This window comes from Hyperolius riggenbachi, chromosome 4 (genome assembly GCF_040937935.1).
Source record: "Hyperolius riggenbachi isolate aHypRig1 chromosome 4, aHypRig1.pri, whole genome shotgun sequence".
In the NCBI taxonomy this organism is placed as follows: domain Eukaryota; kingdom Metazoa; phylum Chordata; class Amphibia; order Anura; family Hyperoliidae; genus Hyperolius; species Hyperolius riggenbachi.
The window spans coordinates 356212609-356227935 of NC_090649.1; the positions used below are offsets into that span (position 1 = coordinate 356212609).

General features: G+C 43.9%; 1 protein-coding gene across 11 annotated transcripts in view; it reads left to right on the top strand.

Annotated features, from left to right (window-relative positions):
• The window catches only part of FAM120B (family with sequence similarity 120 member B), a 748069-nt gene that overhangs the window by 241541 nt on the left and 491201 nt on the right, over window positions 1-15327 (top strand). The window lies entirely within an intron of this gene.

Here is a 15327-nt window from a genome sequence, read left to right on the forward strand (position 1 = left end):
CTATCTTATACTATCTCTTGACACACATGGCTGGGTAATACTGATATTTGGGGGGCACAATATCACTCCCAAATTAAATGATATTCTGATCTGTTGAATTCTTGTTTCTGGGGGCACACGGCTACCTAATTTTTGTATTGGGGCTGGGAGAGAGGGCACTTAGCTACTTTGATATTTTAAATGGGGGCACAAGGTACTCAATTTCTGGCAGCCATTTCAGTGTTCACTTAGAAGCAAGAAAGTAGTTTATTGCTGCCAGCCATGAAGACTAGACAGATCCCAAAAATTGTAAATAGGATACATTACAATACAGTAACATTAGTGAAGCACCTTTCTCCCATAGGACTCAAAGTGCATAGCTATGTCTCAGATCAATACATAGTTGCAGGATGGACTGTGTTACAGAGGAAATAGTGTTCATAAGTGCCAGATTGAACAGGTGGCTTTTCAATTTGGACTCCAATGCCTCCAGGGATAACTATAGAATTATAATATACAATACAATACAATAACATTTCTATAGCGCTTTTCTCCCATAGGACTCAAAGCGCTTAGGCTCTCTCAGATTCAGTAATTAGTAGGATGAAGTATTCACACAACAAAAGTTATATTTCTGCAAATGCCAAACTGAACAGGTGGGTTTTCAGTCTGGATTTAAACACGTCCAGGGATGGAGCTGTCCTGATCTGTTGAGGTAAGGAGTTCCAAAACGTAGGGGCAGCATGACAGAAGGCTCTGGGACCAAAAGTTTCCAAGTGGACTCTGGGTATGACTAGATTATTAGAACCTGTTGATCTGAGAATGCGGGGATTGCTACGCAGCTGAAACATATCTTTCATGTATCCAGGGCCTAAATTATTCAGGGATTTAAATGTCAGTAGGCCGATCTTGAATAGGACCCTCCATTCTATAGGTAGCCAGTGAAGGGAGTGCAGGACTGGCATTATGTGGCAGTGACGGGGTTGGTTGGTTAGCAGTCTGGCAGCAGTATTCTGTATCAGCTGTAGTCGGTACAAGACCTTTTTTGGAAGGCCAGTGTAGAGAGCATTGCAGTAGTCCAGTCGGGATGTGATGAAGGCGTGGACTAAGGTTGGCAGATCTTCTGGGGGTATGAGGTGCTTGATTTTTGCAATGTTCTTCAGGTGAAAATAGGATGATTTCACCACAGCAGAGATTTGAGTTCTGAAGTTTAAATCCCAATCAATTAGAACTCCCAGGCTACGCACATGATCAGAGCTGCGCAGATCCGTGCCTCCTATTCCCAGTGGTGAAGACTGCAAGTTAAGTTGTTTTGTTATCATGCTCTGCCCTCCTATCAGAAGGACTTCAGTTTTGTCTGCATTTAGTTTCAGCCAGTTGTCATTCATCCATTGCTGTAGTTCACGTAAGCAGGCGTTTATAGTTAGAGTTGGGTCTGTCACACCAGGCTTGAAGGAAAGATATAGTTGGGTGTCGTCTGCATAGAACTATAGAACTATAGAGTTATCCACTGGATAAACTTAATGGTTCAGTAATACAATTAATGCCTGCTAGCACAATGGCCTCAATTCACTAAGGTTATCTCCTGTCTTTAGTAATGTTTCTAGAGTTATCATCATGATGATAAGGCATGTAGCATTCAGGAAACATTTTACCTCAGGTAAAACTAAGGTTAACTCTTCTGTCTTTAAGTTAACACTTCAATCCTTAAAATAACTCCAGAATTAAAGACAGGCTGTTAATTAACTGCTTGTGAAAGTAACTACAGAGAAGGTAACTTAACTACAGAAGAGGTAACTTAACTACAGAGGAGGTAACTTAAGGAATAAAGAGATAAGATAACTCTCTCACTGTGTGGTGGCAAATTATCTCTTGCCTTATTATCTCCAGCATGATCTTAGTGAATTGAGGCCAATGTGACTAAATGTCTTTGCAAACTGGAAAACCACTGATCTGGAATTCCAGAGAGGGTATTACTAGAACTGCATATAACCGTCCTCGGTAATTTCTCGGTTTATTTAGAAGAGAGAGCATATAGAGAGCATTGCAATAATCTAACCATAATGTGATGAAGGCATGAACTAGGGTTGGAAGACTTAACTGTACTTTCCAGGTTGGTGATCTTATTTTTTTTCAATATCATGTTATTAATATGAATTATGGAGCTCTTGTATCTTTTTATTCAGAGGACATCTGTAACCTACATGTACAAATGAATAAATGTATGTTTATGTTCAGTGTGAACCCTTGACCTTTTTGGCAGGAGTTTCTCAGTTCCCCAGCACTGCTGTGAGAGAACGCGGAAAAGCCGCCGCGTGTGCTGACAGCAGGTGGCTGATTCCGCGTCCAGCGCGGCGGTTTGCACGCAGAAGCGTGCGTCTAGTAACCTGAAGGAACGCGGAAAAGCCACCGCATGTATGGACAGCGAGGCGGCTGGTTCCGCGTCCAGCGCGGCAGTTTGCACGCAGCAGCGTGCATCTGGTATGGCTGAGTCTGTTAGTTCACATAGGTTTAGGAATACGCGCGCGCTGAGAGGCAGAGCTTTTGTGGTGGCCGAGGAGGGATCAGCTGACCAGGCTGGTCAGCTGACCTCAGAGCGGGTAACCATTGGTTCATCACTTAGGGGTGGCGCCGGAGAGCGCTGCTCTATATATAGTTACTGCTGGCCACTCACAAGTTGTCTGCCGTTGCGAACACTACGTGGAAGCACTCAGACCTTAGTCAGATGCTACAGTGTGTTTGAACCAGGAGGACCTGGGAATTCACACTGAGCCAGATTACTTCTGTTGTCTTCATTCTGTTATACATCAGACTAGTTCCAGGGTGTAGAGACCATGGACCTCACACCCAAGACTAGGGAACTTGTATTATCATTCTGTTATACATTAGACTAGTTCCAGGGTGTAGAGACCACGGACCTCACACTCAAGACTAGGGAACTTATGTTATCATTCTGTTATCCATCAGACTAGTTCCAGGGTGTAGAGACCACGGACCTCACACCCAAGACTAGGCATTGTTTGATATCTGTTATGACCTATTGCTTTCCTGACTATTCCTCTGCTCTCTGATTCGGTACCACGCATATCTGATATTCTGTTGCCAAACCCTGCCTGCCTTGGATACCGAATCAGTTTTCTGTCTTTGTACTTTGTCTGTCCGTGTGTTGCCGACCTGGCTTGCCCGACCTCGAGATCTATCTCTCCCCTTAAGAGATAGTCTCCAGATCTGTCAGTGACATCCATCTTCAGGTGTCACTCACTCTCTGGTCCTTCCTACCTTCAGCCTGACTCCACCCCTTGGAGAGTCTCAGGCTGCTGGAAGGTTTCTGTGCTCTCTGTTAGCGGTATTGCCAATACTGCTTAAGATCACCTGCTCTTCAGGTGCGTTACTCAGTCATACTGTTACACCAAACACTCACCATTATACACAGGTGTCCAGAGGTTAGTACTATATCTGTATTATTGGTGATATTGCAGATCATCCATATTCAGGTACATATCTGCATTCTTGGTGATACTGCAGATCACCAATAATCAGATTCTCTCTGCGTGCTGACACCGATCGTTACAACTACTTTGTTTTTTTTCCTGCTTTTAAGGCGCATACAAACGCCGGATTCCTGCAAAAGATGGTTCGTCAGACCCGCCCGTGGGGCTGCCGTTCTGCAGACAGTTTGCCAGTGTGTACAGTCTGTCGGCAGGCTGATAAGGCTGGTTTTGACAGATCCGCCAAGCAGATATGTAAAAACCAGCCTTATCAGCCTGCCGACAGACTGTACACACTTGTCGGCAGAACGGCCACCCCGCGGGCGGGTCTGACAACCTGACGTTTGCAGGAAACCGGCATGTGTATGCACCTTTAGGCTCCCTGCACACTGCAAATCCAATTTGTGATTCAGATTTGCGATGCAGTACAGATTAAAAATCAGAATCGCATGTGAAAATCGATTACAAAAATCGCTGCATATGTTTATACATACTGTATGTATTGCAGCACACTTCAGCATGTCCCAGCTCGCTCTCTGAACTATGAACCAGGACAGCCACACAGGAGAGTGCATGAAGGGATGGTGTTCCGAAGAAGAGGGCAGAGACGGGCGGTAATAGGGGAGACGAGGGAAGAGCTAAGCCTCTGAAACTTTGATTTCAGAGCACAAGGAGGCATGTCTGACTAACAAAATATACAGTACTTTACAATACACATCACAATAACCATCTTATATTTCAGCATCATCCTCTGCCTAGTTAAAAGTCCTTATGAGCAACTTACATGGGTTCCCAAGGTGTGGGATTAGGGTGTAAATACTGTGGTTTCCAGAAAGTCTCTCTCTCTCTCTCTTACCTCTTTTGAGACCATTGAACTGCAGCTCTCCTATCTTCCAGTGTGGGCCCATGTCCAAATGCAGCCATCTCGTCTCTAAACTATACAACCCATGGGCTTTTTGGACTCTCTTCATTTGGCTCGGGCTCCACATTTCCTCTCTCCAGCTCAGGGAAGTCTCTGGTGTTCCTTATCCTTTTAATCTGTTTCTTCCAGGATCTTTACTAGTTGTACTTTTGTCGTCTTTTGTAACTAATGTGCCATTCCTGTGCTCTCTCCTGCAATCTCACCACAGTCCAGTCTCTGTATTCGATGCATCGCCACTTTGTGGTCTGATCCCACCACTGCCACCAGTGTTTATTGAGACCAACACATCAACAATAACAGCATATCCTCAACAATAACATATATCTCCAAGTGTGCAGCAGCATGGCTGAGTCCATAGCAGCTTAAAGTAGAAACAGCATGAGAGTCCTGGTGAACCCAAAGTCCCAGCTAGGGTGCTGTCTAAGCAAGAAGTCCTGCACTGGTGTTTCTCTCAACCACATCTACAGTCTGTACTTCTGTGCAGGTATTTAAAGTAAACCTGAGACGAAAGGGGAGAAAAGTTACATACCTGGGGCTTCCTCCAGCCCCCTCCGACCTGATCCCTCCCTCGCCGCCGTCCTCTGCCACTTGAATGGTCCCGTAGAAACCCCCGTTATCTTCGGTCAGTCAGGTGTACTGCACATGTGAGGCCTGGACACAAGCGCTCCCCACCACGCTGCTGTTGCCGGGAGTGTTCTGCGCCTGAAGAACACTCCTAGCCTTAGGGAGCACGACGGGTGTGCGCACGAGCAGACTGTGCCTGCACCAACTGGCCCAGACTGGCTGAAGATAACTGGGCTTCTACGGGACAATGCAGGTGGGGGTAGGATGGCAGCAACAGCGTGGGAGTGATCTGCGTGGAGGGAGCAGGAGGAAGTCCCAGGTATGTATAAAACTTTTCACCCCTTTTGTCTCAGGTGGACTTTAAAAACCTCTGGACAGTCCTTTCCCATGCCAAGTAGTCAGACTTTGTGTTTCTGTTCTGGGAGGTTTTGTTTGGAGAAGGGGAAGGAGAAATACTTTGGGCAGTGCAGAACACTCCCAGCGCAAAACAAGAGCCTGCAGGCAGGTATGTCAGCCTTCAAGGCACATATTGCTGCAGTCAGTGTGGATTGCAAATTGAAGTTACAGGTATTATTTAAAGGACAACTATCAGTTAAAATTCTAAATGCCACATACAGTATATTTCCAGTAATTACTAGCAAATGGCAATATAAAGGCTTTTTTTCATCTTTTCATATTTTATATGAAGAAAATGACATTTACAGAGAACAGTTCTCACTGTGGGCATTACTATGGAGGACTGTGCCAAGCACATCCAACATACAAAAACAATCTTCACTGGCTCTAATACTGGACAGCGTTTGTAACCATATGTGTGCCAGCAGTTGACATGTGGTACAGTTGCAGAACAGCAAAAAACTGCCTCATGTTATGTGTAGCTGCTGCTAAACTCAGATATTGTTATGGCTTCACTTAGCAGCAGAATGATAGGCCACAATTTTCAGCAAAGACTGAGATGGAAACCAATGAATGTGTGTGAAATAAGAAAAGGCTTTATTGTCAATCAGTGCAACTATATACAAATGAGCAATGGCAAATCCCCACAGTGCAACCCACATAAAACACAGCAATCCTAAACCAATCGATATATAGATATAGATAGATACAGTGAGTTGCAAAAGTATTCGGCCCCCTTGAAGTTTTCCACATTATGTCATATTACTGCCACAAACATAAATCAATTTTATTGGAATTCCACATGAAAGACCAACACAAAGTGGTGTATACATGAAAAGTGGAACGAAAATCATACATGATTCCAAACATTTTTTACAAATAACTGCAAAGTGGTGTGTGCATAATTATTCGGCCCCCTTTGATCTGAGTGCAGTCAGTTGCCTATAGACATTGCCTGATGAGTGCTAATGACTAAATAGAGTGCACCTGTGTGTAATCTAATGTCAGTACAAATACAGCTGCTCTGTGAGGGCCTCAGAGGTTGTCTAAGAGAATATTGGGAGCAACAACACCGTGAAGTCCAAAGAACACACAAGACAGGTCAGGGATCAAGTTATTGAGAAATTTAAAGCAGGCTTAGGCTACAAAAAGATTTCCAAAGCCTTGAACATCCCAAGGAGCGCTGTTCAAGCGATCATTCAGAAATGGAAGGAGTATGGCACAACTGTAAACCTACAAAGACAAGGCCGTCCACCTAAACTCACAGGCCGAACAAGGAAAGCGCTAATCAGAAATGCAGTCAAGAGGCCCATGGTGACTCTGGACGAGCTGCAGAGATCTACAGCTCAGGTGGGAGACTCTGTCCATAGGACAACTATTAGTCATGCACTGTACAAAGTTGGCCTTTATGGAAGAGTGGCAAGAAGAAAGGCATTGTTAACAGAAAGCATAAGAAGTCCCGTTTGCAGTTTGCCACAAGCCATGTGGGGGACACAGCAACCACGTGGAAGAAGGTGCTCTGGTCAGATGAGACCAAAATGGAACTTTTTGGCCAAAATGCAAAACGCTATGTGTGGCGGAAAACTAACACTGCACATCACTCTGAACACACCATCCCCGTTGTCAAATGTGGTGGTGGCAGCATCATGCTCGGGGGGTGCATCTCTTCAGCAGGGACAGGGAAGCTGGTCAGAGTTTATGGGAAGATGGATGGAGCCAAATACAGGGCAAACTTGGAAGAAAACCTCTTGCAGTCTGCAAAAGACTTGAGACTGGGGCGGAGGTTCACCTTCCAGCAGGACAATGACCCTAAACCTAAAGCCAGGACAACAATGGAATGGTTTAAAACAAAACATATCTATGTGTTAGAATGGCCCAGTCAAAGTCCAGATCTAAATCCAATCGAGAATCTGTGGCAAGATCTGAAAACTGCTGTTCACAAACGCTGTCCATCTAATCTGACTAAGCTGGAGCTGTTTTGCAAAGAAGAATGGGCAAGGATTTCAGTCTCTAGATGTGCAAAGCTGGTAGAGACATACCCTAAAAGACTGACAGCTGTAATTGCAGCAAAAGGTGGTTCTACAAAGTATTGACTCAGGGGGCCGAATAATTACGCACACCCCACTTTGCAGTTATTGATTTGTAAAAAATTTTTGGAATGATGTATGATTTTCGATCCACTTCTCACATGTACACCACTTTGTATTGGTCTTTCACGTGGAATTCCAATAAAATTGATGCATGTTTGTGGCAGTAATTTGACAAAATGTGGAAAACTTCAAGGGGGCCGAATACTTTTGCAAGCCACTGTAAATAATCATCAGCTGAAGCTCTGTGTTCCTGTCTGTGGCCCATATGCAATTCACTTTTTCTCCTGAGTTTTCTCCTGGGAGATAATTTTTCATCTTCAATTTAAAATAACTTTTTAGCACTCTGCCATGGAAAAAATACCAAAAAGTAGGTGAAAATGTACTATCAAAATTATTTAAAAAACAAATCGAGTTTATTTGAAGAGAGGACGAGCACAGTACATTATATCCATATTTGACAACAAGTATAGCGTACATCATCCAATACTTGAATACACAGGAGTAGAAAATTCCACTTGAAGTGTTTTCAGTTAACCATTTAATAACTGTTTTAAAACAAAACTCAAAGCAAACAGAACCCATAAAGAAATATCAAGAGTGCTGCTGCCCACTGCACTAAAATAAGAAAGAAGAGCTTAAAATCATAAGTTCTTCCATTTCCTTGAATGTAAATAACACTATGAAATATATTACATCATAGCTACCAAGGTTGTTAAAGGATTATGTAAGGACTATTAGAAGGCATAAGACTTAAGGGTCCCATACACTTACCGATTTTCCCGCCAATATACAGCCGATTCGATCACTGTGATCGAATCGGCTGTGAAATCATCGCGCAAACGCTGACTGAATGATCGCTTTCTGTCCAAAATCGATCGTTTGACGATTCCCGTCCGTGCGGAAGATTTCCCTTGATCGCCGTCGGGTCGGGAGTGCGTCGATAGCGGCGTTCGAATGCCCGACGACCGCAGTAGAGCGACAATGTATTACCTGTTCTGGCCAGCCCGAGTCCTCTGGTCTCCGCTGTCTCTTCTCTGCTGAGTTCCGGGTTCCGGCTGGCTACTTCCTGTCTCGGCAGGAAGTTTAAACAGTAGAGCGCCCTCTACTGTTTAAACTTCCCCAGACAGGAAGTGAAGCCAGCCGGTCCCAAACCTGGAGCCCAGAGCGGAGAAGAAGACAGCGGAGACCGGGGGACTCGCGCCGGCCAGATCAGGTAATGTATAGCGGGTGGGGGGGGGGGGGGGGGACACAGCGTCTGCTCCACAGATTGTGATCGGTTTCATGCTGAAATCGATTCACAATCTGTTCGCAGTAAAGGCAGCCATACGATCCCTCTCTGATCAGATTCGATCAGAGAGGGATCTATCTGTTGGTCGATCTGATGGCAAATCGACCAGTGTATGGCCACCTTTAATATGGCGAGAATCTAACCAATTCTTCCAGATTATATCAAATTGATGCAATGCACCTCTTTTTTCATATATTGCTTTTCGCAGGGGAAGAATACCGTTCAGAGGCTATCCATTCTCTAAGGGTAGGGGTTTTAGCCTGTATCCAGTAAGAAGTTTTTCGGGCAATATGTAGTACTTCAATTATAAATTGACAAGTGTGTTTGTCAGTAAGAGAATCAGGAAAAATATATGAGACATATTTTGGGGTCACAGGTAATCTGACAACTCATGTAATCGTTTAACCAGTTCACCCCCAAGGGTTTTTATCCTAACGGACTAGAGCAATTTTCAGTTGTCAGTGCTCCTCCCTTTTATTCCCTAATAACTTTATTACTACTTATCACAAGAAAATGATCTATACCTCGTTTTTTTCGCCACCAATTAGGCTTTCTGTGGATAGTACATTTTGCTAAGAATTTTTTTATTCTAAATGCATTTTAATGAGAAAAACTGAAAAAAAAAGAAAAAAAATCATTATTTCTCAGTTTTCAACCATTATAGTTTTAAAATTAAACATTCTCCTGTGGATAAAACAAACACGTTTTATTTGCCAAGTTGTCCCGATTATTAAACAGTTTAAATGATGTCCCTATCACAATGTATGGCGACAGTATATTATTTTGAAATATAAGTGTTATTTTTCTGTTGTGTTTTTTTTTTTATTCTGGCCATAATTACAAGCCCCTATGTAATAAATTAAAATTAATTTCCCTCCATAAAATATAAATTAACAAAGCTGAGTCCCTAAGGCAACTATTTATTTTATTTTTTTTTAGCTGATTTTTGTTTTTTACAAGTGTTTTTTTTTTTTTTGGGGGGGGGGGGGGGGTTGGAAGTGTAATTTTATGAAGATCTGTATGTACTTGAAAATTAATGTATTTTGTAGGTGTAATGTACTTTTTGGCCACAAGATGGCGATAGTGAACTCTCATAGGAAATGTTCACTTTTTTTTTTCTTCACTTTATTTAATTGTTACATTTCCTGTTATTGTAAATAATAGCGGTAAGCATGATGTTTTAATACGTTAGGATGTCAGTAAATGGTTAAGAATTTAATAACTTGAACCCAGTAGAGATCAACATCAGGACAGGCCCAGATCATATGAAAAGATACTCCTTTCTGTTATACATTTAGGACAGTTAGGCGATAAGTCAGCTTTGAATTTAGAGAGTCTTACAGGCGTTAGAAAAAGCTCTATGTATTCTGTATAAATATTTCAGGCGATCAGGGGCATGAGGGGATACTAGGAGCACTCTGTCAAAGGTATCTTCCTAATGTTGATCCTCCAGTGAACCTACATCCATTTCCCAGATAACTTTACGAGAAGTAGCACGTACACTAGTGGTAGGAGTAATAATTGCATTATATAAAGCAGAGATTAACTGTTTGGAAGTAAGACCATGAGTCCTTAAGTTCTGAAGGTAAAACTTCAAATTGTGTATAGATAGCATCAGATGGTGGCTGGATGGTGTAATGGTTAAGGGCTCTGCCTCTGACACAGGAGACCAGGGTTCGAATCTCGGCTCTGCCTGTTCAGTAAGCCAGCACTTATTCAGTAGGAGACCTTAGGCAAGTCTTCCTAACACTGATACTGCCTATAGAGCGCGCCCTAGTGGCTGCTGCTCTGGCGCTTTGAGTCCGCCAGGAGAAAAGCGCGATATAAATGTTATTTGTCTTGTTTTGTCTTGTCATGAGATAATTACATATACTTATAGAAAGAAGTGTGGTGAAGTCCATATTCTTTTGAGAGTTGAGAGAATGATTTAAGTCTTGGTCCCCGAAGAAGTTGGTAGAGAAATGTTATACCTTTTATTGATCCAGAAACCAGAGTCCTCTAATTTAAATAATTATTGTAAACACTTGTTTTTCCAAAGGGGGAGATGTCTTATTACATAGTTATGAAGCAATTTTGCATGTACCTTGTCCCATACCATCAGCATTTGTTTTAGGGTAGGTGTCAAAGATTGAAAATTAATTATACCTTGTCTACCTTTTAGGACAGTGCTGGCTGCTTCTGCCTTCTGCTGCGGCCCCTCTGCTGTGGCAGTGTTGGCCCCGAGTCCCCAGAGTTGAGGGGACTTTTTTTTCCTTTTCCCCTATGCCTCGGCTGCTATAATAAATGAACAGCCCCCCTCCGCTCCGCTCGTTCCCCCCCCCCCCATGCTGCCGCCGCCTCTAAATTCACCGCGTGGCTGCCGTGCGGTGGTCTGTCTGGTTGCTATCTCCTGCCCGCCGCTGATATGAGGTGAGGCGGCAGCAGCACGGGGGGGGGGGGGGGGGGACGAGGGGAGGGGGGCTGTAAAATGTAGCAGCCGATCTGAGGTGAGGCGGCGGCAGCACTGGGGGGGGGAACGAGCGGAGCGGAGGGGGGCTGTTCATTTATTATAGCAGCCGAGGCAAATTTACTTGATAGCAGCTGATCTGACGCTGTTTTGTGGTAAATCTGCAGCCAATCCTGATTCAATTTTGTGGGTAAATCTGCAGCCAATCCTGATTCTATTTTGTGTGTGTATCTGCAGCCAATCCTGATTCCATTTTGTGTGTATATCTGCAGCCAATCCTGATTCTATTTTGTGTGTATATCTGCAGCCAATCCTGATTCTATTTTGTGTGTATATCTGCAGCCAATCCTGATGACATTTTGTGTGTATATCTGCAACCAATCCTGATTGCATTTTGTGTGTATATCTGCAGCCAATCCTGATTGCGTTTTGTGGGTAAATCTGCAGCCAATCCTGATTGCGTTTTGTGGGTAAATCTGCAGCCAATCCTGATTGCGTTTTGTGGGTAAATCCTGATTGCGTTTTGTGGGTAAATCTGCAGCCAATCCTGATGCTATTTTGTGTGTATATCTGCAGCCAATCCTGATAACGTTTTGTGGGTAAATCTGCACTTCTGCAGCCAATCTGATTGCATTTTGTGTGTATATCTGCAGCCAATCCTGATTGCGTTCTATGGGTAAATCTGCAGCCAATCCTGATTGCGTTTTGTGGGTAAATCTGCAGCCAATCCTGATTGCGTTTTGTGGGTAAATCTGCAGCCAATCTGATTGCATTTTGTGGGGAAACGGCGGCTAGATTTTTTTTCCCGGGGGGGGGGGGGGGGGGGGAAATGGTCTTCCGGCCCTCCACCACGTGGCCTGGACAAAAACCGGCCCTCCATGCCCACGAAGTTGGACAGCACTGTTTTAGGACATTTATACTGGATCAGTGTACCTGACAGATAATTCATCAAATAAGAGGATTTGCAATGTCTGCTTGTCCTCCCTAAACCCAGCATAAACGAGTGATAGCTGTGCAACTAGGTTATAGGAATAACTATCCGGCAGTGCCATACCCCCTAAATCTTTGGGGTTCTGTAACACAGAGAGGGACAGCCTATGTCTTTGGTGGGACCAGATAAATTGCGTCAAGTGTGTATTTAGCTTAGAGAAAGTGGTAGGTGGAAGATATACTGGTGAATGCCATACTACATACGATCTTAGGAAAGATGATCATTTTAAACATATTTGCGCGGCCTAATGTAGTTAGTGGTAATTTCTCCCATGCTCAGAGTTTAGCAATCATGGAATGCAACAGAGGGGTGAGATTCAGAGGGATAAAATCATCCAAAAGGCGAGAAATATTAATACCTAGGTATCTAAAATCACTAACCCATTTGAGAGGTGTTGTAAGTTGGTCAGAGAAAGTAGCAAAATTATCTATTGGTAGGACATATGACTTAGCCTAATTTATGTGCAGACCAGAGAATAAGCCAAAAGTTTCAATAGTTGAGAAGGCAGTTTGCAAAGATTCACCTGGTTCAGCCAAATAGAGAAATATTGCTCCTGAAGAGCAATAACTTCTACCGACTGTTTTTTAAGCACCTTTTAATTTTATCTCTCGCCTCTCGTACATTCCAGGTTAAGAAAGATACCCTAGTAGCCATGTCCAACCTATAAGTAAATGAATCACAGTAGCATGAGGAACGAAAGCAAATGGAGACTCATTAGTGGAGTGGGCAGAATAATTAAAAAACTGAAAAAATAAAACAAATACCCAGCTCCTTGCCATTAGAACAAGGCCGGAGCATTAAATTCAATGTTGAACATTCACTGGGACAGCGGTTGCAAAAGCGCAGCAGGTGAAAAAATCCTTTGAAAAGCTCTGCTCTTTATAAAACAGGGTGCCATCTGTTCCAGGGGAGGTTATTTAATAACACAGCACAATCAGTAGGGAACATGCCGGCTCAATCCGGCTGAACAAATAGGATAAATGGGACATCCTGTCCTAATAATAACTACGGACCTAACATACTATTGAATATAAAACTAGTAACTTGCATAAACAAACCATAAATGTAAACATTTATATAGTGCACATTTTGTGAAGAAGCAAGTCTTAGTAGACTAGTGATATATTATCCAGGCTTGAAAAGCCATAAGGATTCGAAGTGAGTTAGACCCAGTAAAATGGCGTCTCAGTCGCTATAATAGGAAACAATATAGTCATTGAAGAAATACTTGCAAGGCCCAGGCTAATACGAAACATTCAGGTAGCTTGCTGCTGTGGGGTTGCTGGTAGCTTTTCTAGTCAAGATGAGGCCTAAAAAGCAGTAGTAAAGAAATGCATTTTCTCCTCTGCCAAAACTCGCAGGCTGGCGGGAAATAGCATGGCATATTGTAGGTCACGATTTCGCAGCTTCTTTTTAACTTCTATAAAGCTTGCCCTTTGCTTTTGGGTCTCAACATTAAAGTCTGGGAGGATGGAGACCGATACATTGCACATCTGTATGTTACCTTTTTCCTGTGCCAGGCGAAGGACTGTATCGCGGCCTCCGAAGTGGAGAAGGCGACCGATAAATGTTCGAGGCATGGTACCGGCAGGCTGGACTCTAGATGGTATCCTGTGGGCCCTCTCCACCGAGAAGCAAGATGTAAAAGCTTCCAGGAAGTGCGTAATGAGTAATTGCTCCAAGAAGCCCTCAGTGTGATCTCCCTCTACCTTCTCGAGAAGGCCTATCAGGCGGATGTTATTGGGCCTGAGTCGATTCTCCATGTCCTCCTGCTTTAGGAGCATAGTCTTTAGTTGCAGCTGCATGTCGGCCATCTCATGCGGTATATTTCTAGCGTTATCCTCCAAGTCAGAGACCCTCCGTTCAGTATCATGTACCCGGTCACGTAGGTTACCCAGATCTGCGCGGAGAAGTTGTATATCAGTCTTCACCTCCCCGACCTTTGTATTAAAGGTCTCGGTTAATGATGTATGGAGGGTGTTGATAGCCTCCAGTATTTGAGTGGTAGTCGGGGCTGGTTCAGCTTCAGAATCTGGGGAGGGCGGCATACTAGATTCTGAGGAGGCGCCATCTTGGACAGTTTGGCGAAATTTATCCAGCGGGCCCACGACCTTCTCCTAGTCTTTATATTTGTCCTTTTGAGCTTTGGGACCGTGGTCCAGAGCACTCGGCAGCTTACTTAGTGCGGATTTAGTATGTTCGGAAGGCAGGATGAAACAGGATAATTGAAGCCGGAGAGCAGAGCTGAATTGAAACACGTCCTCTCACATGCTAGTCCTGGCCACGCCCCCCACTGTCAAAATTATTTTGAGATTCTGTTTGCTTGCTGGTAGTTTAAAAGGCATTTTATTTAGAAGTTGCAAAAATATCACGGCGGAGAAAACTCAGGTGAAAGTCAGTTGCATATGGCCCTGTATGTCTCTCTTTGCCACTCAGTGTAAATTAAACCGTTTACAGCCAGGTTACAGTTCAGCTCTGCCTCCCCCTCTCCCCAGTTCTGACACAAAACAGCTGGTAAGCAAGTCTTTTTCTTCAGACAGGCTGTGCTGGGAGACCTCTGAAAAGTATTTTAGTGTTGCTGGCTAAAAGCTTGTTCTTTAAAGAGTTACCGAGGTGGTTCTTGGGGGGGGTCAGACGGGACAGAGGCATGTTCTCTGCCTCGTGACATGCCTCTGTGCCCCCCCCACTGCCACTCTCTGCCCCTTACCCTGCCTTACCCCCCCCCCATCCCCGCGCTATAGCCCTCCAAGATTGGCGGCATTATTTGTTGCCATCTCAGAGGTAAACACAGGGGAGAGGGATTCCCCGTTCCAACCACCCACCAGGGTCGTTCCTACAGGGTCTCCAGAGCTGCCATTGGGCAGCTCTCTCTCCTTGGCCGCACCTCCTGGCGCTCCCCCGCCTCCCTGCACACTGTTTGTTTTTTCCTTAGAATACCACAGTTTTTTTTTTTTATGCTTAGAAAGTAGGTTTATGTTGTATTGTCTGATGAATGATGGTCTTTCACACAGAAGGTATTTGCGATTATTCAGATTGGAGTGAGCATATGATGTATCCCATGATGCATCCCTGCTAAATATGCAAGTCATCATTTGTTGTCCCTGTAAGCTAAACACATCTCCACAGCCGCTGGAATGCAATTATGTGCCAGCTTGTTAATTGT